The sequence below is a fragment of the Odocoileus virginianus genome, chromosome 8 (genome assembly GCF_023699985.2).
Source record: "Odocoileus virginianus isolate 20LAN1187 ecotype Illinois chromosome 8, Ovbor_1.2, whole genome shotgun sequence".
NCBI lineage: Eukaryota > Metazoa > Chordata > Mammalia > Artiodactyla > Cervidae > Odocoileus > Odocoileus virginianus.
The window spans coordinates 79,351,938-79,375,951 of record NC_069681.1 but is presented as its reverse complement, the minus strand read 5'-3'; the positions used below and the strand labels follow the sequence as shown (position 1 = coordinate 79,375,951).

Sequence of the window (24,014 nt, the reverse complement as noted above, 5' to 3'; positions counted from 1 at the left end):
GTGATGGACAGGGAGGCCTAGTGTGCTGCAGTCCATGGGGTCGCAAAAAGTCAGACACAACTGAGCAAATGAACTGAACTGAACTGAACATAATTGTTTATTGAATGTTGTTGTTTATTGTTAATTTGCTAAGTTATATCCAACTCTTTTGCAATCCCATGGACTGTAGCCCACCAGGCTCTTCCATCCATGGCATTTCCCAGGGAAGAATACTGGAACGAGTTGCCATTTCCTTCTCTAGGGGACCTTCCCCATTAAATAATGTAATTTTTGATTGGCATATCTATTTAGTAATCTTTCAGGAGTTCTTTCTCTTGTTTGAATGTATGTTTTCTTTTGGCTTCTTCTGACTTATTTTTCCTAATTTTTATTTGTTTTTAGTCTGTTGAGGCTGACTAGTCTGAAACCCAAATTCATCATTTTCCCTCTCCTTGCCCTATTCTCCAACCTTGCTATTTCTTTACTTTCTTAGTCCTTAAAAGATCTATGATCTTCCACATACTCTGGGCTCAAAAGTCATTGGGAAGCATCTTGTGTTTTCATTCCTCATATCCAATCAGATTTCAAGAACTCCAGGTAGTGCATCCGAATTGTTTTTGCCCCTGCTCACTGCTTTTCATTCACATGTCTAGCATCCTGCAGCCTCACTTCCTCTTGCTTGGACTATGAAAGTATGTTGACCTATTTCCAGTAACTTCTTTTTCAGTTCCATTTTACATGTTAAAATTAGATTAATCCATATAAAACAAATCTGTGGTCACGTAGCTTCCAGCTCTTACATTTTCCATGATACTTTATTGATGTAACAAAACAAATACAAATTCTTTAGACTGGCACACTGGTTTCCACATTCTGGTGTTCTCTCTTTCTTCTCAGCCTTATTTCCTACCGTTTCTGGAAACACATCCTATATTCCACCAAAGCAAATCTCTTGTTGCTACAGGACTGCACCGTCTGATGCTGCAGTCATTAGCCTTTAGTGGTGAGAGAATGCATATACAGATGTGAAGACCACATATGACAATAGAACTCTGACACACCATCTGCAGCAGATAGCCCAGAACACCAGCCCGTGATCTACTGTAACCAGCCTGTTGTCTACATGTCAAACCTCTATCTCTAGCAACACTCCAGGAAGCTGGACAATAACCCCTACAACAGTGCCCCCCCAAACCAGGACTTGACTCATAACTGACAGTTTCTCTCTTTTTTGTGTCCATTTCCAGCATAGGACAAATCAGAGAAAGCCAACTGTGTACCCCTAACCAACGACATAGGTTGCACCACTTCTAAATGCCTGCACCTTCCCCAGGCTGACAGCCGCCAGCCAGGGCACACCTGAAACCTTCCCTTTTTTCCACCATAAAGCTTTCCTGCTCCGCTGCCTGCCTTTGAGCCTCTATAAAATGTAGTGTGCAGACTGACAGTGTCTGACTCCCTTGTTAGAGCAAACTCTGTGTAAAGAGACTTAGCCTGTTCTTGTTTGGTTGGTCTTTGTTTATTTCCACAGTGGCTAGTTAAGTTAATTAAAATTATATTAAATGACAAGTTCAGTTCCTCAGTTGCACTAGCTAAATTTAAAGTGCTCAGCAGCCCCATGTAACTTGTAACTATTGTACTGGACGGTGTAAGCATGGAATATTTCCATCATCTCCAGAAGTTTCACAGGACACTCTATACATGACTATGGTTTTCCAACCTCATGCTACTTCTTGAATTGCCTTCCTTCTACATTTTTACCTGCCAAACTCCTTCCCAGTCTTCATGACCTAGCTTACTGTTTCCCTCAGGAAGCCTTCATTGATGCCTCTATTTAGACATCATCTCTCATTTCTTAGATTATACCTTTCCGTTGGCACTTTTCAGTCTTTCTTCTCGATCAGTGATCTCTTCTACATGCTATCCTGCTGTATTGTAATTACTTTATCCTTGCAGGATCTCATGCTTCCTGTGGAGTAACTCCATGATAACTGTTTTTTTTTTTTTTTTTTTTGCTTAAATTGGTTTGTGGAAAATAAGGGTCAGATTGAATTACTCACTTTAAGAAGCCATGGAATGACAGATAGAACTGAAGTTTATAATTTATTTGGGACATAGTCTGTACAAACAGCAGTGCACATGGCTTTGTTCTTCCCTTTCTGACTCTGCTTCTGTTATCCTCTAGACAGCTTCATTTAACATTAGGAGGATGTTTATAAAGTTAGCTGGGGACCATCTCAGAGTCTCCCACTGTTACTTCTCAAAAGTTGTCTGAGCCTTCAAAAGTCTTTTCGTAGAGCAGCAACTAGGAAGGAAGCTACAGGTCTATGATTCCCAAAATACTCTTAGAATGACTACCTTTTAATGTCTTTAACACACCAGACATATTCATGCCTCTGTGCCTTGCTCATATTTTCCCCTTACCTGAAATATGACCTCAGAATTTCCATCCTTATACCACCTCTGTGCCTGGTGAACTTCTTTCATATGTGAAGTTAAATATCACATTGTGAAGCGTTTCTCACTCTCATTAAATGGAGTCACTCCTTTTTCTGTCCGTTTATTAATATCTGCTTGCTTATCTCTTTATTCTCAGTGTGGTGGATAAATGTAAACCTTTACTCTTAAAGTAATACTATTAGGGCAAGTACACATGGCCAGTGGAAGGAAGTTAGTCCACTTATGTTTCTTTTCAGGATGGGGGCGTTGCTGCTGTATTTAGATAAAATTTCATCATCAACCTAAATCCAAGGATCGTGAGTTCCTCATTTCCTAAGTGGGGCTAGGGAACCCTCTTTTCAGTTTATGTGCCAGCAAAAATTGTGTCTGGGAGAAAGCTTTGCTATGTACTGGGTGCCTACAATTGTGAAATTTCCAAGAAGCAGAAACTGACTAGAGTCAGTTTCTAACAAATTGACTAAAGTTTCTAATGAACTGACTAGAGTCAGTTATTATAACAAATAATTATTTGTTAGAGGATTTGGGATATCCTGAGATAAGGAGATAAAGGACAGAAATTGTATGGACCTAACAGAAGCAGAAGATATTATGAAGAGGTAGCAAGAATACACAGAGAACTGTACAAAAAAGATCTTCACAACCCAGATAATCACAATGGTGTGATCACTCACCTAGAGCCAGACATCCTGGAATGTGGAGTCAAGTGGGCCTTAGGAAGCAGCATTACGAACAAAGCTAGTGGATGTGATGGAATTCCAGTTGAGCTATTTCAAATCCTGAAAGATGATGCTGTGAAAGTGCTGCACTCAATATGCCAGCAAATTAAAAAAACTCAGCAGTGGCCACAGGACTGGAAAAGGTCAGTTTTCATTCCAATCCCAAAGAAAGGCAATCCCAAAGAATACTCAAACTACCGCACAATTGCACTCATCTCACACACTAGTAAAGTAATGCTCAAAATTCTCCAAGCCAGGCTTCAGCAATACATGAACCGTAAAATTCCAGATGTTCAAGCTGGTTTTACAAAAGGCAGAGGAACCACAGATCAAATTGCCAATATCCGCTGGATCATCGAAAAAGCAAGAGAGTTCCAGAGAAACATCTATTTCTGCCTTATTGACTATGCCAAAGCCTTTGACTGTGTGGATCACAACAAACTCTAGAAAATTCTTCAAGAGAATAACAGACCTTGGTATTGGTCTTGGAATACCAGACCACCTGACCTGCCTCTTGAGAAACCTGTATGCAGGTCAGGTAGCAACAGTTAGAACTGGACATGGAATAACAGACTGGTTCCAAATAGGAAAAGGAGTACGTCAAGGCTGTATATTGTCACCCTGCTTATTTAACTTATATGCAGAGTACATCATGAGAAACACTGGGCTGGAAGAAGCACAAGCTGGAATCAAGATTGCCAGGAGAAATATCAATAACCTCAGATATGCAGGTGACACCACCCTTAAGGCAGAGAGTGAAGAGGAACTAAAAAGCCTCTTGATGAAAGTGAAAGAGGAGAGTGAAAAAGTTGGCTTAAAGCTTGACATTCAGAAAACTAAGATCATGACATCTGGTCCCATCACCTCATGGGAAATAGATGGGGAGACAGTGGAAACAGTGTCAGACTTTATTTTTGGGGTCTCCAAAATCACTGCAGATAGTGACTGTAGCCATGAAATTAAAAGACACTTACTCCTTGGACGGAAAGTTATGACCAACCTAGATAGCATATTAAAAAGCAGAGACATTGCTTTGCCAACAAAGGTCCGTCTGGTCAAGGCTATGGTTTTTCCTGTAGTCGTGTATGGATGTGAGAGTTGGACTGTGAAGAAAGCTGAGCATCAAAGAATTGATGCTTTTGAACTGTGGTGTTGGAGAAGACTCTTGAGAGTCCCTTGGACTGCAAGGAGATCCAGCCAGTCCATCCTAAAGGAGATCAGTCCTGGGTGTTCATTGGAAGCACTGATGTTGAAGCTGAAACTCCAGTACTTTGGCCACCTGATGTGAAGAGCTGACTCATTGGAAAAGACCCTGATGCTGGGAGGGTTTGGGGGCAGGAGGAGAAGGGGACGACAGAGGATAAGATGGCTGGGTGGCATCACCGACTCGATGAGCATGAGTTTGAGTAAACTCTGGGAGTTTGTGATGGACAGGGAGGCCTGGCATGCTGCAATTCATGGGGTCGCAAAGAGTAGGACACGACTGAGTGACTGAACTGAACTGAACTGAGATAAGGAGGGAGACCGTGATGTTAGGTCATACGTGGTTATGAAATGTAAAGGGGGAGACAGAAAGAAGAATAGAATAAGAGAAGAAACTGGATCATCCATGTGGGGCACCTTTGAAAGAAGAGCCTCTTCCTTTTGAGATTGGAGAGAGTGGGGTGCTCACTGGCATAGTAATTGATCCCATCCTTCACACTCCTCTCCTCTGTCAGCTTTTGGAAAAATTATCTGAACCCTTCAACAACAAAGAAATACCTAACCCTTCATAGCATGTTTACTCATGTTTGTGTAAGAAAGCATTCAGAATGGGTAGGGATACTCTGCTCTGCTGTTCATCCAACATCAGTCCACACCCTCATTATGGGCTATTGGGTGCTAGGCCGAAAACACTCAGCCAGAGGAATAAGAAAATTCTCTTTTATGTTAACAACCTCAGGTGGTGCTAACAAAAAGGAAGATTCTTCTCCTTAGAATAATTACTACAGGGTCACAATAATTTTTCATTATTCAATAATATTTGGAAAAAGTATTTGAAAAATTGTTGGTGTAAGCTAAGTAAGGAAAGCAGATGCGGTATCTTATCTTTCTTTGAATCCTGAATGCAGCCCATGTCTTTGGTACATGGTGTGTGTTTTAAAAAAAAATTACAGAAGGATTTACCGAACCTGCTGATTTATGAGACTCAATTGTTGGGCTGGAAGTAAGTGCAATAGCTATTCCATTGGGGGGTAATATGAGAATTTCTTTTTCAAACTCATGAGCTTTCTTTCTTCAGGCTGTTGAAAGAGATATGGATTTAACTTGAAAAGCCATGGCCAAAATCCTCTCATGAATACAATTATAGAATTATAAGATCTCAGAGCCTGAAGAATCTCAGGACCCACTTATTCCCATACTTTGATTTTGTGAATGAAGATACTGAGGTTCAAATAGTTTTCATGGAGCTTTTAAAATGTGAAAATATTCTATTAGAGTCTTGCCAACTTCCAGGTTAATTTAAAGGTTTGGGCTTTGTAGTTGAAGTTCCCATTCAGTTTCTCAAAGTTTCTGAATGCTTCCTACTGGGACACAGGTCTGGGGGTGGTGCTCATTACTTCCCATCCTTCCATCCTGCTTCTTTCAGCCCACTGGCCTAGAACTCAGCTCACTCCCACCGCTGCCTCCTCCTCTCCTGCTAACTCTGGCAGAAACACACGTTCAGCTCAAGGACTCTGATTTCTCCTTGGAGAAGGGAGGATGTGTGGGGACCCGAGAAGTTAGGGAATGGCTCCCGGTGGCCGTGCCACACTGCGTGTCTCTGTGACTGACACTTGCTGCAAAGTGTCATAGGTTGGGCCACTAGAAACCCCAGAAACTGAAAAATGGCACAGACATGGGGAGGACTTTGGCTGGGGGATCCTCTTGAGAAACTTTTCTGGGTGATCTGCCTTTTCAGCATTTCTCCATCTACCCTTCATCACCTAGCTCCAAACGTCCCTCAACAAACCAAGGACTTTAGGGAAAAGAGTGTCATTTAATTATGAAAACACATAATTGCTTTTTTTTTTCAAACTAAACATTTTCTGAACAATAAAGGGGTTTTTGAAAGCCATGGCAGTGTTCTAAAAATGTCTTATTCATTTTACCAGATTAATCCAGAGTTGATATAGGTTGTGCAAAGAAAAAGTGTAAGAAACTGATCTACATTAGCGATATATAGGAGTTGGAATATAGATCTGACCAGACAGGGTTCCACTTTCTTTTGTGATTCTTCTGGGGTCCAAGTCTGAACTATGACTTTTCCCATCTTTTGGGGGAATGGAGAGTGGGCACTTGTATCTTGGCTCAAAAAGAATGAACAGGGTGAACTACTGGCTCTTCTTTCTGCTTCAAGTTGCTGAAAATCCAACCAATAGTGGCTTAAACAAACTGGGGTTTATTCTCACATGGCAGGAATCCTGGAGGTGAGGGGGAGCAGGGTCATTTCAGTGGCTTGTTGATTTTGGAGATCTGGCAAGAAAACTTTTCCTTGACCAAGTGAGGTCTGAATGGTGGCCATTGGGGCCTGCGAATTAATTGACAATCTGGAGTTTTCTTCAGAGTAATAAGAGAAAATGTTATTGCACATTCATGAAGCAGCATTCTATAAGGAGAATCTCTTTGAACAGCCACAGGTAACAGTTTATATACTATCAGCATAATAAGGGCATGTTGGTGGTCAGAGCTTCTGTGGGAAAGTGTGGGAGGTTCTGATAAGGTTTGTGACACATTTTCACAATTCTCATCCAGGTGCTGGTGTGAATGGTCACTCTCCTGCCTGGCTGGAAGGTCCCTGGAGTGGGATCTGTGGCAGCAGAATTCTCCCATTCTCTGGGTGCTGAGGGTAAGTCTTCTGTCTATCTCTGGCAGCTGAATTCTCAGAAAGCTCTGTTAAAACAAAGTTTAGAGAAACTTTTCTCAGCTACTGTTTGTTCAGGTGTTTTCATTTTGAAGTATGGCTGTCCCTCTGTATCCGTGGGTTCTACATCCATGGATTTAACCAATCTTAGAAGGACTATAGTGGTTCTCGGAGTTTTGAATGTTGTGGAGTTTTTCCACTCAGACTAAAACTTGATCAGGGAGTCCTGATGCTTCTCAAGCTTTCTCACAGCTTGAATGTAATGTATGTGCTCGTGTCTGAACATGAACTTTTAGGTGATAGGCCACCATGGTTAAAAGTAAGATTGCAAAACTACTTCTGTCTCCAACAGGGCCATTATAATTATTAAGAGGGTCATTTAGGAAGCCATGGATGATTTGCATTCAGTTTGAGGTGATGTTTTGGTAGGATTGATAGGAGCCCTTTGGGCAAATGTTCATTCTGTGGATTTTGAGAAAAAAAGAGAGGTGATCTAAGGCGCCTGCATGCGCAGAGGTAGGCCTGTGGTCACGAGGATGCCGATCGGAAACAGACTCCTCCTGCAGGAGATGGGGAGAGGAGGAACAGCTCTGCAGGCTGGGGCATGTCTCCACCCTGGCCTCTTGAGTCTCACCTTGGCTTCTGAGTGTCAACTATCTCACTTGTAAAATGATTTATTTTGAATGAGATAATGTGTGAGAATATGCAGAGTAAACTATGAAAAGAAATTCTTCATGATTTCCCAATACAAGCATGGGCAAAAAAGAGGTTGAGTGGGTTATTTGGAGGGGTTCATTCGGCCCTGAATAGGGGTCCTCACTGCTTTTTACTGTCTTTCCAAGAGCAGTCATGACTCCTCCTGTGTCTTCATGGCTCACCCTACAGTACAGGAAGCTGGGTCCTCATTAGGAGGTAACTTCCCATTATTGATGAAGAGTCTCTCCTTGACCAAACTTCAGTCAGGCTCCTCTGAATCTTCTCCCTAACTAAGCCTCAACTTTGGGGCTCCTGTGTTTGTCTTGACATTGCCCGATTTTAGCAAGAGTCCTGCTAAGTTGATTTAGCCAGAATACCCCATCCCTGATATCTGATCATCCTTGATATCTAATTGGGTTCCTCACCCCCACCATCCCCCAGGTGACATCTGATCACCATGGCCTGCCTTGAGCAAGAATCCTAGTAGGCTAGTTTAGCAATACTTGCCGTCCCTCTTAGTTATTTTCCATTTATTGACCACTACCTCCACCTCACTCCTTGGCTGTAAAACCCCTGCTTCTTCATGTTCTATTCTGACTTGAGCCAGATCCCTCTTTCCTCCTGCAAAATCCCACTGCACTGATCCCCACACCTACTGCCATCATCCTGTATAAAGTCACTCATACCATTCTTTAGCAAGTGTTATGAAAAATTTTTTTCTTTAACATATTCTCTACTTTTCTCTGGGACAGCAATGTTGTATCTTATTTCATGGACCAATTTGTTGTAAGCAATTTTTTCTCCCAGATTTCCTAGCAGAATGTATATGTGGAGTGACATAAACTTTTATAACTATTTCCAGAGAGGAATATAATTTGGACTATTTGTTCCTTATGTTTGGTGTACTGGTAAAGGAACCAGGCAATAGAAATGTGAAATTAGTCTATTCTTTGGACAGTAAAAGTCTATAAAAAAGGAACACAGGGATATGCCTATTCAGATCTGCTTGTGGGAAAACAGATCAAGATGGAGTGGCCAAATGCGAATCGCTTCATCTAAAAATGACACAAGCATTTGAGTATAATATGGGCTGGTGTCTTTGTCTTATAAGCCTGGGTTTAGGAATATTTACAACCAAGTGGTTCCAGAGTCTTGAGGGATTTTACTTCCCTTCTATTCCACAGTTGTTGGTTTTGCTACCATTGATTTCTGTAGCTGTCCTCAGCTCTCCTCAGCGCAGGTGGGCTATGGTTTCACAAATTTTAGATGGAGAATATGTTCCTAGTTTTCATTTTATTTCTGTTATCATGAGGCACTTTGAACAAGTCTCAACCTAGGGAAACAGCTCATTTTCCTGCCATCTATTGAGTACACTGATAATTAGGAGAGGTAAGAGAGATTTAAAAGGTTTTTGGGTGCGGGTATGTGTTGCTGATTTCCAAACTTCACCTTGTCCAGTAAATGCTGGGAGGACCTGAAGATTGATAGGTTACTGGAGAAAGCACTGGAGTGAGGAACACCGCCATTCAAAGGCACTTCCCTGTCACCCAGCCTTTTTATGTTTACCAACTGAAACTAACACAAGACTGTAAAGCAACTACGGATGTGGGTGTGTTTGTTCAGTCTTGTCCAACTCTTTGTGACCTTAGGGCGGTAGCCCGTCAGGCTCCTCTGTCCATGGGATTTCCCTGGCAAGAATACTGAAGTGGGTTGCCATGCTCTCCTCCAGGGGATCAAACCCATGTCTCTTATGTCTCCTGCATTGTCAGGCAAGTTTCTTACCACTAGTGCACCTGGAAAGCAACTACACCTGCATGTGTGCTAAGTCACATCGGTCGTGTCTGACTCTGTGCAAACCCATGGACTGTAGCCCAGAAGGCTCTTCAGTCCATGAAATCTTCCAGGCAAACATACTGGAGTGGGTTGCCATTTCCTCCTCCAAGGGATCTTCCTACCCCAGGAATCGAACCTGCGTCTCCTGTGTCTCTTGCACTGAAGGTGGATTCTTTACTTGCTGAGCCATCAGGGAAGACGCTGGGAAGCAACTATTTTCCAATATAAAATAAAAAATAGAAAAGGAATTTCAAAGGGGTAACTTCACTTAGTATAGATTCAGCTCTTCTAACTGGAGGTGTAAGAGACTAAAGCCCACTAAATGATTTTTTTTTAACTTAAAAATTACCACACAAGTAAATTTTCTTTCAAATTGCTGTATTTGCTTATGATAATGAAATCAATTCGTATGCTTAAATCTGTTCTGATTTCTTAGCTGCTTTTGTCTCTAAAACACACTGATACTTGAAACAAAGACGTTTCCATCTTCATGCTTACCTTCCAGTTTGAAATCCTGAATACATCAGGAAAGCTCTCCTCGTAAACACAAGAGACTCAGGAAAAGTCATGTTGACAGAAGCCCCTTCTTGATAATTTTTGGAACATGAAAACCGAAAATGTCTGTCAGGAGCAAGGTCAGCAGCCCCATTCTTTATGTTCTTTGGTGGCTGCATAAGTGATATTAAAACAGAGTTCATGCCTTTAAAGCTAGCTCATGCTTCTGCTAAGGAGGTAATGTGGCTCTCAAGAATTTCTGTGTTAGTGAATTGCATTGGAGGCCAATCAGCTTCACCCTTCCTGGTCTCCTAATTATAGGTTAAATATGGAAAAGTGACTCTAATAAGGGATCCCTTTCCTGGTGCAGTTATTTTTAGAAACATATCTAGATGATGGGGATTCTATTCAAGTATGCCTGTTATGTTTAAAGGTGACCTCAGGGAGGGTGTGGGTCTTCATTATTTCTCCGCAGTAGGGCCAGCCTTGTGCTGGTGCAGTTGAGCTGTCACACCTGGCTCTCTGTGATCAGAGAAATGTCAGGAGACAGAGTGACACTCACAGGCCCTGAGAGCGGATCCAATCCACGACCTTTGCCTCATTAGCAGCCTGACCCAACCAATCAGAGAAAAGCCTGCCTTTGATTCTGTAGCACAGACATGGCTGTGACAAGGACAGTGATCACCTCCTTGGTGTGACTCCAAGAGGAAGTCCTGAAATGCTTTGTCAATGCCGACATGCCATCATAAGATGTCTTTAACTGTGTGTCTTTCTGCCTTCGTGGGTCTCATTCTCTCTTTAATTAAAATGCCAGGATGCTCAAGCTATTCACTGATCTTATGTAAATGCAAGCAACTTGAAATCTCCATTTTCTTTTTCTCAGAAATGCATCAACTCCTTGCAGATATGCACTGAATCCAATTATCTAGATTTTCAGATTTGTTTTTAATTTTAAAAAAATTAACTGTTCCTTTGAAAGGATTCTGGACTTACAAAATATGTAGCAAAATAGTACAAAGAATTTCAACATACCCTTCACCTTACTTCCCCTAATGTTAACATCTTACATAATCTTAGTTTAATAATTGAAACCAGGAAACTAACATAGGATACTCTTAACTAATCTACAGACCTTACAAAAATGTTTCTAATTGTACCACTAGTATTCTTTTTCTGACCTAGGATCCAGTCCAGGTTTACACATTATATTTAGTTTTGCTGATTTCTTAGTCTCCAATCTGGGACAATTCTCAGTCTTTATCTTTCCTGACTTTTGAAGAATATCATTCAGTTATTTTGTAAAAAGTCCCTCAATTTGAGGCTGTCTTTTCCTCATATCGAATACAAATTATAAATTTTGGTAAGAACTTCACAATAAGTAAGTTCCCTATATGTATGAGTTCCATTCTGAGAGCACTATAAGATGATTAATGAAAGCATAAGAATAATACTTTTAGCAGGTATATGTATGGTAACATTTCTAACAGGTATCTCTTTATGGAGAAATACAGAACATGAAAAAATAAATCAGGATGTCTGCTAAACATAGAATAGATTGGTGATTATTTGTTTAAAAAAATGGAGAGTCTATACCACTTCAGACTTTTCCTGATGTAAGACAATGGGAAAAAGAAACGTACCATTCATTTTATTCTACTGGGCTGTGTATCATTTATGAGGATAATAATGCATATTCTCAACCATTTTGGCTCCCTCTTCCTTTTTATTCTGATTTGGTCACCCCCTTTATCTGTTTTTATTACAAGGCTGAACAGATCTGGTGTGGCAATCAATAAGAAAAATGACAACAGTCACATAACTGCCAAGACTTCAGAAAAAGCTCTGACTTCTGGTGAATCCCATGTCCCCATCTCCCTGCATCCCCTTTGAGAAGCAGGTTCTGTTTCACAAGGCAGCTCAGGGCGCCGCATACGCTGCCAGGCGGGTTAGCAGTTACTGGTAGGGAAAAGGAACCCCTTCCCCCAGTGTTTGCTTAGTATTCCATGTCAAAGACAGCAAACTTGCCAATCATAAGACATTGTGAATATAGTCCTTTCCAAGTCTCTGGGTAGATAATCATATTGTTAGTTATTGGAAATCTGATACTCCACCTAAGTGTTTATTAATAGGCAGGGCAGTCTTGCTCAAAAATAGCTGAAAGCTCTTTATAACATGTTTAAATGGAATACAAACCAACATTTATAGAGTGGTTAAATGTAATTCAACTCCATTAGTAAAATAACATGCTATTTACAAACAAAACACTCAAATCAACTGTGGTCTACAAAATTCTCCACACCCCTTCCTACCCCTTTCTCCTTTTAATGTCCTCTTTGAACATTATTTGAAAAGTGTGCCTAATTGGTCTGACTCAGAACAAAGCTGGATTTTCCCACCTTGTTTCCTTAAAAAAATGGCTGTACTTTTTCTATTTAATCTGAAGCTGTAATAAGAATGATTATCAGTTACCAAGTAGGATTACATAGCATTTGTCACTTGGTCAGGGGCAACACTAGGAAAAAACAGCCCAGGTAGTAACGTGAATTGCTACCCAGATCACAAATAACTATGAGTCTCCAAGTCTTCCTGCACCTTTAAAGTGGGAGACAAGGAAGTGGGTATGGCTGAGTTGAGTGAAGAGAGGGTTGAGGGAAAAAAGGAAGATATTTTGCTGTGGCCATTGGAGGCTCTCACCCCGATGACAGACTGTGACCTTGATTTCCTGCCAGTGTCCTGCATGGGCTGCATCCATGTTGTTTTAAAACATTTCAGTCCTTTCCCTGTTCCAGAACTGAATTTGAGTGCTTTTATCTTGGGAAATTGACTTACCAGTTAAATACGGTAAATCAATTTCAATTTAATGTAGTGGTTGTAATAGATAAGAAGCCCAGAAAGAATAGCCGAAATTTTAAAGTATTCTTGGCAGGAAAAATAATGACTGAAGAAAAGGGTGAATTACTGTGAAGTATGGCTTCCCAAGTGGTGCTCGAGGTAAAGAACCCACCTACCAATGCAGGAGACATAAGAGACACAGGTTCAATCCCTGGGTTGGGAAGATTCCCTAGAGAAGACATGGCAACCCACTCCAGTATTCTTGCCTGGAAAATCCCATGGAGAGAGGAGCCTGGCAGGCTACAGCCCATATGGTCACAAAGAGCTGGACACGACTGAAGTGACTTAGCATGTAGCATGGCCCCATTGACGATGTCTTTGGAATAAAGCTATTTTGACAATTGTCAAATAAATAGTAAAGTGAAAAAAAGAATGCAAAAATTGTTCATATGCTGTAATCATGACTCCAGAAAATAAATGAGTGCATATGACTATGATTGGGAAGAAGCACAATAGAATGTTAAAAATGTCATTTCTGTGTGGTCTGGAATATTGATGATTTTCACCTTCCTTTTACTTTTTCTTGTTTCCCACACGCTCTATTAATATAATAAACATGAATGCCTTTTCACAATAAATCAAAATGAGTAAAGTAGGACACATATGCACATGTACATGTCCTGAAAATGTATTTGAAAAGGACTTTTAAATCATACAAACTACTGGGTTTATTCGGAGACTGAAATTCCCATTATAATCCCATTTTGAGTTGATAGCATTGTCTTCAGGAGGATCTCATTTTAAAATATAACATGTTGCTTCTAGAAGGTAATATAAATCCATTAACATCTCAGAAAGAAAAATGTATCTAATTTTCTGGCCTGGGCAGACTGCAGAGGGCATGAACCTAAGGGCATGGGAGACATATTTTGATGGAGAAAAGCCCAGGATTTGGAAATATTGGCTGGTTCTCCATGCAAATTCATGGGAGGAAGTGACACTGAAGAAGAAGTTTTCAAGGTAGAGAAACATGGTCTGGCCCATGGGAAGGGTTAAAGGGAACAGGGTGAGAGGAGCAGCCAAAACTAAACTTACTCTATGTTTTATCCTCGTTTCATTCTGCAGCAAACATGCCTGTTCATAACTCTATGTGCAGATATCTGTTTCTTTAGGATAAATCCCTGAAAGTGAAAATACTGTATTAAAGGGTATAGATAATCTAAGACTTTCCATAGTCAATTTCAGGCACATTCTAGGTAAACACACTATTTAATATGTGCCAGACTGAGAGCACCTGACCCTGAAGAATTTCCATGTGACTTTACACAAAAAGGAAAAGCCAGCCACTCCCCACACTCTCTTAGGACTTTTAGGAGGACTTCAGTAGTTGCACAGGAAGTTATTTTGAAGTCACTTATTTTGAGTAACAGATGGAGCTACCTGAACCTGGAAGTGAAATATGCCATCAACCAAGGTTCTAAGGAACCAGCTCCCATCTCAGCTTGCACTTTCAAACAGACCTCTTTGTTTACAGCAGTTGAATGTGGCTGTCTACTAGGGATCAAATTAACTGAAAATAAGCTCTGGAAGGCTGACAGCTTTAATTGTCATTTAATAGACCCATTTCCTAAACTCCCTAATATCTTGTGTTGATTGTGATTGTCAAGGGTCCCACGATTAAATCTAATTTAAATTGATGCTCAATTTGGCCAGGATTGAAGAACTACTGGGTGGCAATTGTGCAACATAACTGGGTAAAATTCCTTTCATCTATTGGTGGTTAAAAGTATTTGAACTTTTATACTTAAAATACAGCCCATCTGGAATCCTTAAATGAAAGCTTTAATTCTCAGAGAAAGGATTTGAAGGTCTCTTTGTCTTCGGCAGAAGGCTTTAAAAGGCATTCTGCAATTAATGGATGAAATCACGGGCAAAATAAAATTCTTTTTTAAACCAGATTTTAATAGGCTCATATCGCAACCTTGGCTTGGTAGTGTTTAGGATAAAAGGATGCTGGTTATTTGTATGACCTCTGGGACACCTATGATGATCCGGTGGAAGGAAATTATAATCCTTCAGCCATTCATGCTTGGAAGATTACTTGCAGTAGGCACATACATTATCCATGTCATGCTTCCCTTTTGGGGAACGTTCAGAAGTTATTACAGTAACCAGCAAGTGTATAATGGATTAATATTTGCTGCACTAGTCTTTTTGGTGGTTGTTGCTCTTCCCCCTTATTCTCTATTAGGTTCATCCATATCAGTTAAAGAAATCTGGATTTATGTTCTTTACATAAGGTATTCCTCTGCTCTTCCTGACAGAGGGATAGGCAGATGCCAGGCACACTTCATACAACTTGAGGTTCTCATTAAACCTTTGCTTGAGATTGAGTCCTGTCACATAAATTAGTTGAGCTTCTCTGACACCTACTTAAGGATTATGTCCCTTTTATTGCCAGCAGTCCCAAAGCAGGTTCATTACAAATATGAATCAGACAGGAGACACTATTGTACATGCACATCAAAACCTAAGGCTGTTGATTGGGTTTTAGAAAATGTGGTACTTCAGCCATGACAGAAGGTGAGAAATGATGTTTCCGAATCCCTGGCACACATCTACACCTCAATATTCTTGGTAATGACAGTTAATTTTTCCATTGGGTGGAAAAGTCTTTGGGGGATTTTGGTACAGTTGCCCAAAACTGGGGTTAATAAACCATCTTGGGTTATAAGAAGGAGACGATGTGGTGGAAAGAAGAATATTTGATAGATATTGTCTAATATGGAAGATAAAATGAGTTTTAAGATGATAGTTCACATTTTGGGATGATGCTTGATTCTTTTTTTCTGTTTCTATATGGCCTTTCACAAAGTGCCAATTGTGAGCTAGATATAAAATCAACAGAATTTGCTGTGATAAAATTTCTTGCCCTCAAATTTGCTGATTGAAAAGGAGGCTAATATACAAAGGGACAGGTTTAATTTTTACTTATGTAAATAAAGATGTAGAAAATAACACCGTGAATCTGAAAAATTAAACATTTTTTAAACTTGTGAAAAAATACTTGATGTATCCCTCTGGTTGAAAAAGATATCCTAGTTTCTTTTTCAAGATTTGAAAGCAAGGGCCATGAGCTGAAGCTATTTGCTCATTTGAAGTAAATTGCCTTGACAGTGCGTAAGAGAGAGAAGTGCACTGAGATAATTGGGTTCAAAACAAGTGTTTGCAGAGTGGAGACAGGAAGCTTTTCGTACAGGTGAAAAGATGTGTATATGAATGATTGGGTTAAAGGTCGACTTTGGGAAAGGATACAAATAAGGATCACATTTCATGAGAGCATAAAAGGGAGAGAATACTTGAGTGTTCACTCAGAAAGCTCAATTCCCTACTATGTGCACAGCTGAGCATCTGGTGGAATTCAGGAACTGCCACGGCAGGTACCATAGTTGGAGCCCCGTCAGCATCCCTTACCCAACTTTGGTGGGTGGTTCCCGACCACAATGAGGGCTTTCTCCCTCAAGCATCTGGCTTTTCCCTCTTCCTTGGCTCACATCCCCTGAGCTATATTCTGCTTCCTGGAATCATTTCCTAAGTAAGCTACTTGTACTCAAGATTTTTCCCCCGACTTTTCTTTGGAAGGAATTCAAACCAAGATACATGCAGAATAGATGCTTGATAGAGAACAATTGGGAGCATTTTTGTTTAATGAGGTAACTGATTAACAGGTTGCAATGGAATGTGATTCTTAGTTTGGGGCATGGTCACAAAGTTTGCACCATCAGTAATGATTGGTGGGACTTCCCTGGTGGTCCAGTGGCTAAGACGCCATGCTCCCAATGCAGAGGGCACGGGTTCAGTCCTTGGTTGGGGAATTAGATACCACATGCTGCAGCTAAGACACAGGGCACACAAATAAATAAATAAATTAAATATTAAAAATAACAATTGACAATGTGAATAGGAAGAAAATAGTTGGGAGGAAACCATACAAGGAATGAATAATTGTGTTTAGCTTGTGAAGTCCTTAGAATTTCTGATATTTCCCCTCAATGGTCTGTATCATTGTATTCTTTCCAGTGGAAGTGTTCACTTGTACAACTGCAGCTATATTTTTTTTCTTTTCTCTAGAAAAAGACCAATATGGGAAGATGAAGGCAAGGAAACCCAATGTTCTTTGGTTTCTAGATGATTTCTAAGGCTTCCCTTGTGGCTCAGCTGGTAAAGAATCCAGCCTGCAATGTGGGACACCTGGATTTGATCCCTGGGTTGGGAAGATCCCCTGGAAAAGTGAAGGACTACCCACTCTAGTATTCTGGCCTGAAGAATTCCAAGGACTGTATAGCCCTGGGGTCGCAAAGTCGGACATGACTGAGCGACTTCACTTTCACGCATTGGAGAAGGAAATGGCAACCCACTCCAGTGTTCTTGCCTGGAGAATCCTAGGGACAGGGGAGCCTGGTGGGCTGTCATCTATGGGGTCGCACAGAGTCGGACGCGACTGAAGTGACTTAGCAGCAGGAGCAGCAGCAGCAAACATCTCAGGAAACAAACAAAAAGTGCCTTCTTACAGAGCAACACTCACTCAGCGGTTCAGGTTGACAAGGACACATTAGAGCTGTTTCTTCTGACTTGGTATATTTGGATCCTCTTAGTGTTCAGTGATACTGAACTAGTGACACTCATTAACCTAGGGGTTTTCTGAAGCTGATGATACAGTGTTTCTTATAGTTTAAAATTCTTTCTCTACTTAGCCTTTTTACACATTTACAGTTCTAGTCTGGATTAGTGAGGATGCTGCCTTTCTGGAACCACCGGAATGAGTTTATAACCTGTAGGGCCCAGGTCTGCTTTCAAGGTTATGCATGGAGTTAGGAGATGACAGGATGACAACAGTAAAATGGAAGTGCTTTTCCCCACCAGCCTCTCTCACCATCTGATGTGTGGAATTTTTTCCAGCTTTCACAGCTGAGGCATTGCTAATTGTTGAATTTGCATTAAGATTGTAAGCTCTGGCAAGCCTGAAATTCATTTTGGCTCATGTCCTCAGCCTCATTCCACAAATAGTATCTCCAGCTCCAAACGCTGAGGCCAAGGGAGAAGCTCCTGAGGAGTGTAAGGCAGTGTAAGACATAACTTTGGCCTTTTCTTATTGTAGAAGGATGCATTTGATAGAAGTAGAAAAGAATTCAAAAACTTAGAAAATGTTCCCTTAGCAATACCTTTCATGTGTCATTTTAAATCAAATTACTTCACATTCTGTGGGGGAGGGACTGATTTTCTGTTCTTTAGGAGCAATTTGGGCAGAGGGAAAATTAGTTCTTTGGGCGGGGGTAGGGGGGGCAGATTTTTATCATTTCCTTCCAGCTTCTTTCATTTCTAGCAACAACTCAAAGATGGTGGCTAGGTGGGAGGTCGATCTGTGTTTAAATCAACACTGACTCAACATATATCCAAGCCTTGCTTCAGAATTCATCATGCGGTGATAGCAAAAACAATTTCAAGGGTAAATGAACATTTTTTGAAGGTGGGGATTTTTTGTTGTTGAAAACACTGCATTAAATGATTATGCTTCTCTGAGTTGTAAAGAGCTAATGTGGACAGGTTTTTACAGTGTGAAGATTTTTTTCTTCCTATAATTTCAGTTGATTTTACTAAAAATGGAATAGGGAGTGTCATAGGGAGGAGTCACATTGCAAACCCACCCCCACTTTTTCCCTTCCTATTAATCACATGCAGTCACTTTCTAGAGGGCAATTAGGATAAGCAACAATTTCTTCATCTTAAAATTAGCTTTTAAAGGCATCCATCTATATTCAGATATTTAATAAACACATCTCAGCTCAACCACCTACACTGACCATGATATTATAAAATGTGATCCCTTCTCCTCTGCATTTTCCCTAGACTGATGATTATTTTATTTTCTTAATAAATGAAGGATGCCTTTAGATGTCAGTTATCAAACTGGCAAATAATCCTGTTTAATAGCCAAGAAAAGAACAAAGGAAAAGACAGACTGTCCCTTCCTCCAAATGAAAAATTCAAAGAAATATGGTTGGTTTGATGGATTCTGAGAGGAAAGAAATGTGAGACCAATAAATCACTGGTTTTATTGCATGTTTTGAATTTTGAATTGTTTTGGGATAATATGGAAGCAATTGCAAACAACTGGAACAATTCAGTTCTTAAACAATTTGCATATAAACAGGAGGAAAAAATTATCATACTAGAGTTATTTATTTCTTGATGAAAAGAGCAGAAACAACATTAAAACCTTGCGACCAGTTTTTTCCAGATGCCTGAGTTTATAGTATAAATGTTTACATTGAGGGGAAGGAAAGAACTGATTTTGTAGCTCTAACTTTCAGAACTTAGATCGGAGTTAGAATTGGGGGGTGGGTAAGAGGGAGGCTCAAGAAGGGGAAGATATATATATATATATATATATATATATATATATGTAAATTTAGATATATATATATATTTAAGTATATGTATTTATGCAAGCACATATATATATATGTATATTTAGTCACTCAGTCGTGTCCAATTCTTTGTGACCCCATGGACTGTATATGAGCTTCCCAGGTGGTGCCAGTGGTAAAAACCCATCTGCCAACGGAGGAAATGTAAAAGACGTGGTTTCAGTTCCTGGGTTGGGAAGATCCCCTGGAGAAGGGCACAGCAACCCACTTCTTGCTTGGACAATCCCAAGCACAGGGAAGCTCTCTGGGCTACAGTACATAGGGTCACACAGAATTGGACACAGCTGAAGCAACTGAGCATGCACAGATTATCTATACACTTATGGCTGATTCATGTTGCTGCATGGCAAAAAACAGTACAGCATTGTAAAGCAATTGTCCTCCAATTAAAAATAATAATAATACAAAAGGAAGCAGAATTGTGGAGTGGAGGTGGGGAACAAAGAATGATATTACAGGTTATATGTTGCTATGTGATAAAGCACTCCAGAACTGAGTGATTTAAGCCACAGTCTCTGTATCATCTCTCATGATTGCTAGGTCATATGGTAGTTCTACTTATAGTTTTTGGAGGAAACTTTATATGTTTCTATAGTGGCTGCAATTTCCATTCCCATCAACAGTGTAGACTTTTGATGATGTCTATTTTGACAGGTTTAAGGTAATATCACATTGTGGTTTTGATTTGCATTTCTCTAATACTTAGCAATGTTGAGCATCTTTTCATGTGCCTGTTATCCATCTGTATGTCTCTTAACACACTTTTAGTCTTGCTCTGTTTGTTTTTAGTGAAAGTGAAGTCACTCAGTAGTGTCCGACTCTTTGAGACCCCATGGACTGTAGCCCACCAGGCTTCTCCGTCCATGGGATTTTCCAGACAAGAATACTGGAGTGGGTTGCCATTAAGAAACTGTAAATAGGAATTTAAATACTCTTGTTTACATTTAACCTTCAAAAAGTAGTACTTTAAGAATTTAAAACACAAGGGCTATTTAAGTGCTTTGAATGATGGGAACAGGTTCTTTTCTCTTAGGCTGACTGTATGGGGGACTCAGGAACATCCGTTCTTCTCTAGATCCATCCATCTACTCTCAGATTTAGCTGGTACCTGAGGTCTGACTCAGATAAATTGGGAGCAACATTATGATGAATCTCCATGCTTATTCCTTAGATGAAATTGGTTCTGAGCTGCAGTCAAAATTAGGAAAACTTTTGAGAGTCAAACTTTGGTCTAATGACCTTTTTCTGCATCCTCAATGTTAAGGTCCAGCTAGTGGGTAAGGGTTGTGGGTAGAGAGTAAGCTGATGAGAATTCTAGAAGAATCTCCTCTCCTGCCTCAGGAGTTTCAAAGTAGAGACGTATCAAATTGGCCAAGTGGTTCCTTGAGTAATACCAGCCTTTCGTTTCTCATGCAATTCAGTGAGATAATGCATTGTTTATAAATAATAAACAGTTAGACACAATTTAGGTATCATAGTAGCAGCAGATTATAAGGGAGAAAGTATAGCATTTGGAATCAGAGACCCAGGGATCCAATTTTAGCTATATCACCTAACGACTTGTGAGCTTGGTGATATAGTTTTTTTTTTCTTTTTTAAATTTTAGGTTCATAATTATAAAAAGAAAGCATGACTATCATGGGTTGAATTATGTCCCCTCCTCCACGAATTCACAGGTTGAACTTTTAACCTCCAATTCCTCGGAATGTGAGTGTATTTGAGATATGTCTTTAAAAGGTAATTAACTTAAAGTTTTATGGATGTGGTCTAATGCTACATGCTGTTGCTGTTTAGTTGCTAAGTTGTATCTGACTCTTTGTGACTCCACGGACTGTAGCTCGTAGCTCGCCAGGCTCCTCTGTCCATGGGATTTCTCAGGCAAGAATACTAGAGAGGGTTGCCATTGCTTTCTCTAGGAATGCAATATGACTGGTGTTCTTATATGGAAAGGTGATTAGGACACAAATGAGCACAATGCAGAGATGAGATACCCAATGAGAATGGCCATCTACAAGCCAAGGGGAGAGGTCTTTGAAGAAACCAACTGTGCCAACATTTTGATCTTGGACTTTTACCATCCAGAATTGTGAGAAAATATATTTCTGTTGTTCAAATTGCCTAGTCTTTTTTACTTTATTATAGCAGACCCAAGCAAACTTATGCATTGCCTTTGGAAAGGTTTTTAAATATTCAAATCAATGTGTAAATATAAAATTATTAGTAAAACAATATTTGTAGCTACTATCCCAAATCTTTTGAGACTGAAGGAATTTGGGAATTGGGTAGATTCCACAAAGTTCCCAGCTATGGAGATTTTTCCAGAATACCAGTAATCAATGTGTCAAAGGGTGTTTCTTGACTTGGGCTCATTTAGTAGCAAAATGTGATGGAAATGGAGGCATTTCCTAATTCTCGCCAGGCTATGAAACCCAGAAACAAAGTAAGGAAGCTCTTTGTTCTGCAGTCCTACATAAGTTAATAGCTGTCTTTCAGCCCAGAAGGAGAATCTAGTTCCCTTTGTATCACTCAGAATTCCCAAGAGTAGCTGAGCTAGCAGCCAATTTCGAGGAAAGAATTTGAGTCATGGGATGAAAGTGTGGTTATTATTTAAGAAAAGGGAATCACCTCAGGTTATTTGTAAGGGGCAGAATAAATACACTGAAGTCTAGGTGCTTATTTTTATTTGTGTTGGATAGAAGTAATTTTTCTAGTCTATACTTTTCAACTCAGTATTTATTTAGTCAAGCTCCTGGAGTACTGGGCACTGCCCTGAGAGCATTTGTGGGGTAGATTGAATACACAAAACTCACAAGCCCTTTCTTTTAGTCGATACAATGTAATTTGTGTGAGACAGGCTGAAAACAGCCAGGCGTCCTGTACTGAGTTTGCAAGGGAAAGGGAAAAGCATGTACCATTAAGTTGGGAGGAAATTTCTGTCCTCATGTCTTTTAGTTTGAGAAAGCAACTTTTTAGAGTCTGCATGGAGGAGGCAGTCATTCACTATGAAAAGACTTGGAATCTGTATTTAGGGTGTTCACAGCAGATTTTTAATTTAGCATTTTCTTCCTCCTTCTTCTATCCCCCACCTTCCTAAACCATGTTATAATTTCCATGTACAAGTTTTCATGAGCTCTGACCCCATCAAGAGAATTATAATGATGACAACCTTGGCAAAAAGAATTATCAACTTGGAAGCAGGGTATGAAAAGAATAGATTTCTTCAATAACTTTGTATGACACCCAATTTGTAATTCATTTTCTTAAAAAGACAAAACTATGAGGATTAAAGCACTCAATTTGATAGCAATGAGCAATGTAAAAATTATAGTGAATTGGAACAAATTATCATCAGTGAAATGCTTTGATCAACCTGAGATGAAGGCAGTTTGTAACTATAAATGATTCTTTTTTAATCATATTAATTGTGTTGATCTGTTTTGGGGGTGAAATTTAGGGTAGGTAATGATGGTAAACATTAGCAAAGGAACCATTATCCTGTAGGATTTGTCAGGGCATTTCATTTCTATTAATATCACTTACACAGAAGCAATCATTTCATTAGGAATTTTATCACTAAATTCATTAAAAAAAAATGAACCCTTTAGAAAAAAAAAAAAGATGAATTAAAAGTGCTTTCAAAGAGGAAGTGCATGCCTGTGTGTGCTCAGTCGTGTCCAACTCTTTGTGATCCTAAGGACTGTAGCCTGCTAGGCTCCTCCGTCCATGGAATTTTCCAGGCAGGAATATTAGAGTGAGTTGGTGTTTCCTACTCCAGGGGATCTTCGCAACCCAGGGATCGAACCCACATCCTGCACTGATAGGCAGATTTCTTACTGCTAGTGCCACCTGGGAAGCCCTCATAGAAGAGAGCACAAACTTAAAAAAAAGTGAGTTGCCAAGTTAGAACTCATTGAGGTGAGGGCAAGGTGAAATACAGGGATGAATTAGTCTTGGGAGAGAGCAGCAATGGTAGGGATTTAGGAGAGATTTAAGCTGGATGTTGAGGAGGCTGGATGTGCCTCTTCCTATATCTGTGACTGTATCTGAGGCAATTACTCCTTCCGCTAAGGAAATATCATGATCATCTTCCCCTTCTCCTTCCTCCTACATCTCTCCTTACTCAGTCAGGAGGAACAGTGTGGTAGATGATTTTCATGGTTTTAGAAGATATACTGTAGTCTCAGGCTATGTACAAAATGCCTGGACCCATTACAAGTTTTCGCAGAGTTATTAGAGGCTGCTGGTGCCAGCCCACTTTGAAATGACTTCGGACGAGTGGGCTGTAGGTCTGGAGCAACAGACCTGTCGAACAATGGCACACCAGTCAGTACAGCTGTTAAGAGGTGGGATGAGCCAGTGTGGTTGCTTTTATTTCTTTTTAATTCCTGTTAGCAGCAAGGCTCATCTCCATTTTGGTAGTTGGGTGCAAAGGGACAGTAGGGTTGGCTTCAGTTCAATTCAGTTCAGTCACTCAGTAGTGTCCGACTCATTGCCCAGGTCAGCATGGGTGTCAGCAGGGAAATGCTTTATTAATAAAGACTTGCTTGTACCTTGCCTAACATGCTGCTGCCCAACACATGTTTTGGTGAGCAGGATGGAAGGACAGGAGATGATATGAGCTCTGTCATAAGT

The 24,014-nt window shown here is 40.2% G+C and overlaps 1 long non-coding RNA gene across 19 annotated transcripts in view; it reads left to right on the top strand.

Annotated features, from left to right (window-relative positions):
* LOC110127127 (uncharacterized) overlaps positions 1-24,014 on the top strand; it is a 603,755-nt gene that overhangs the window by 255,482 nt on the left and 324,259 nt on the right. For all 19 annotated transcript variants that reach the window (XR_011489164.1, XR_011489153.1, XR_011489154.1 and 16 more), the window contains one exon: positions 6,930-7,023. This is a non-coding gene — a long non-coding RNA (uncharacterized lncRNA). The remainder of the gene's footprint in view (positions 1-6,929; positions 7,024-24,014) is intronic.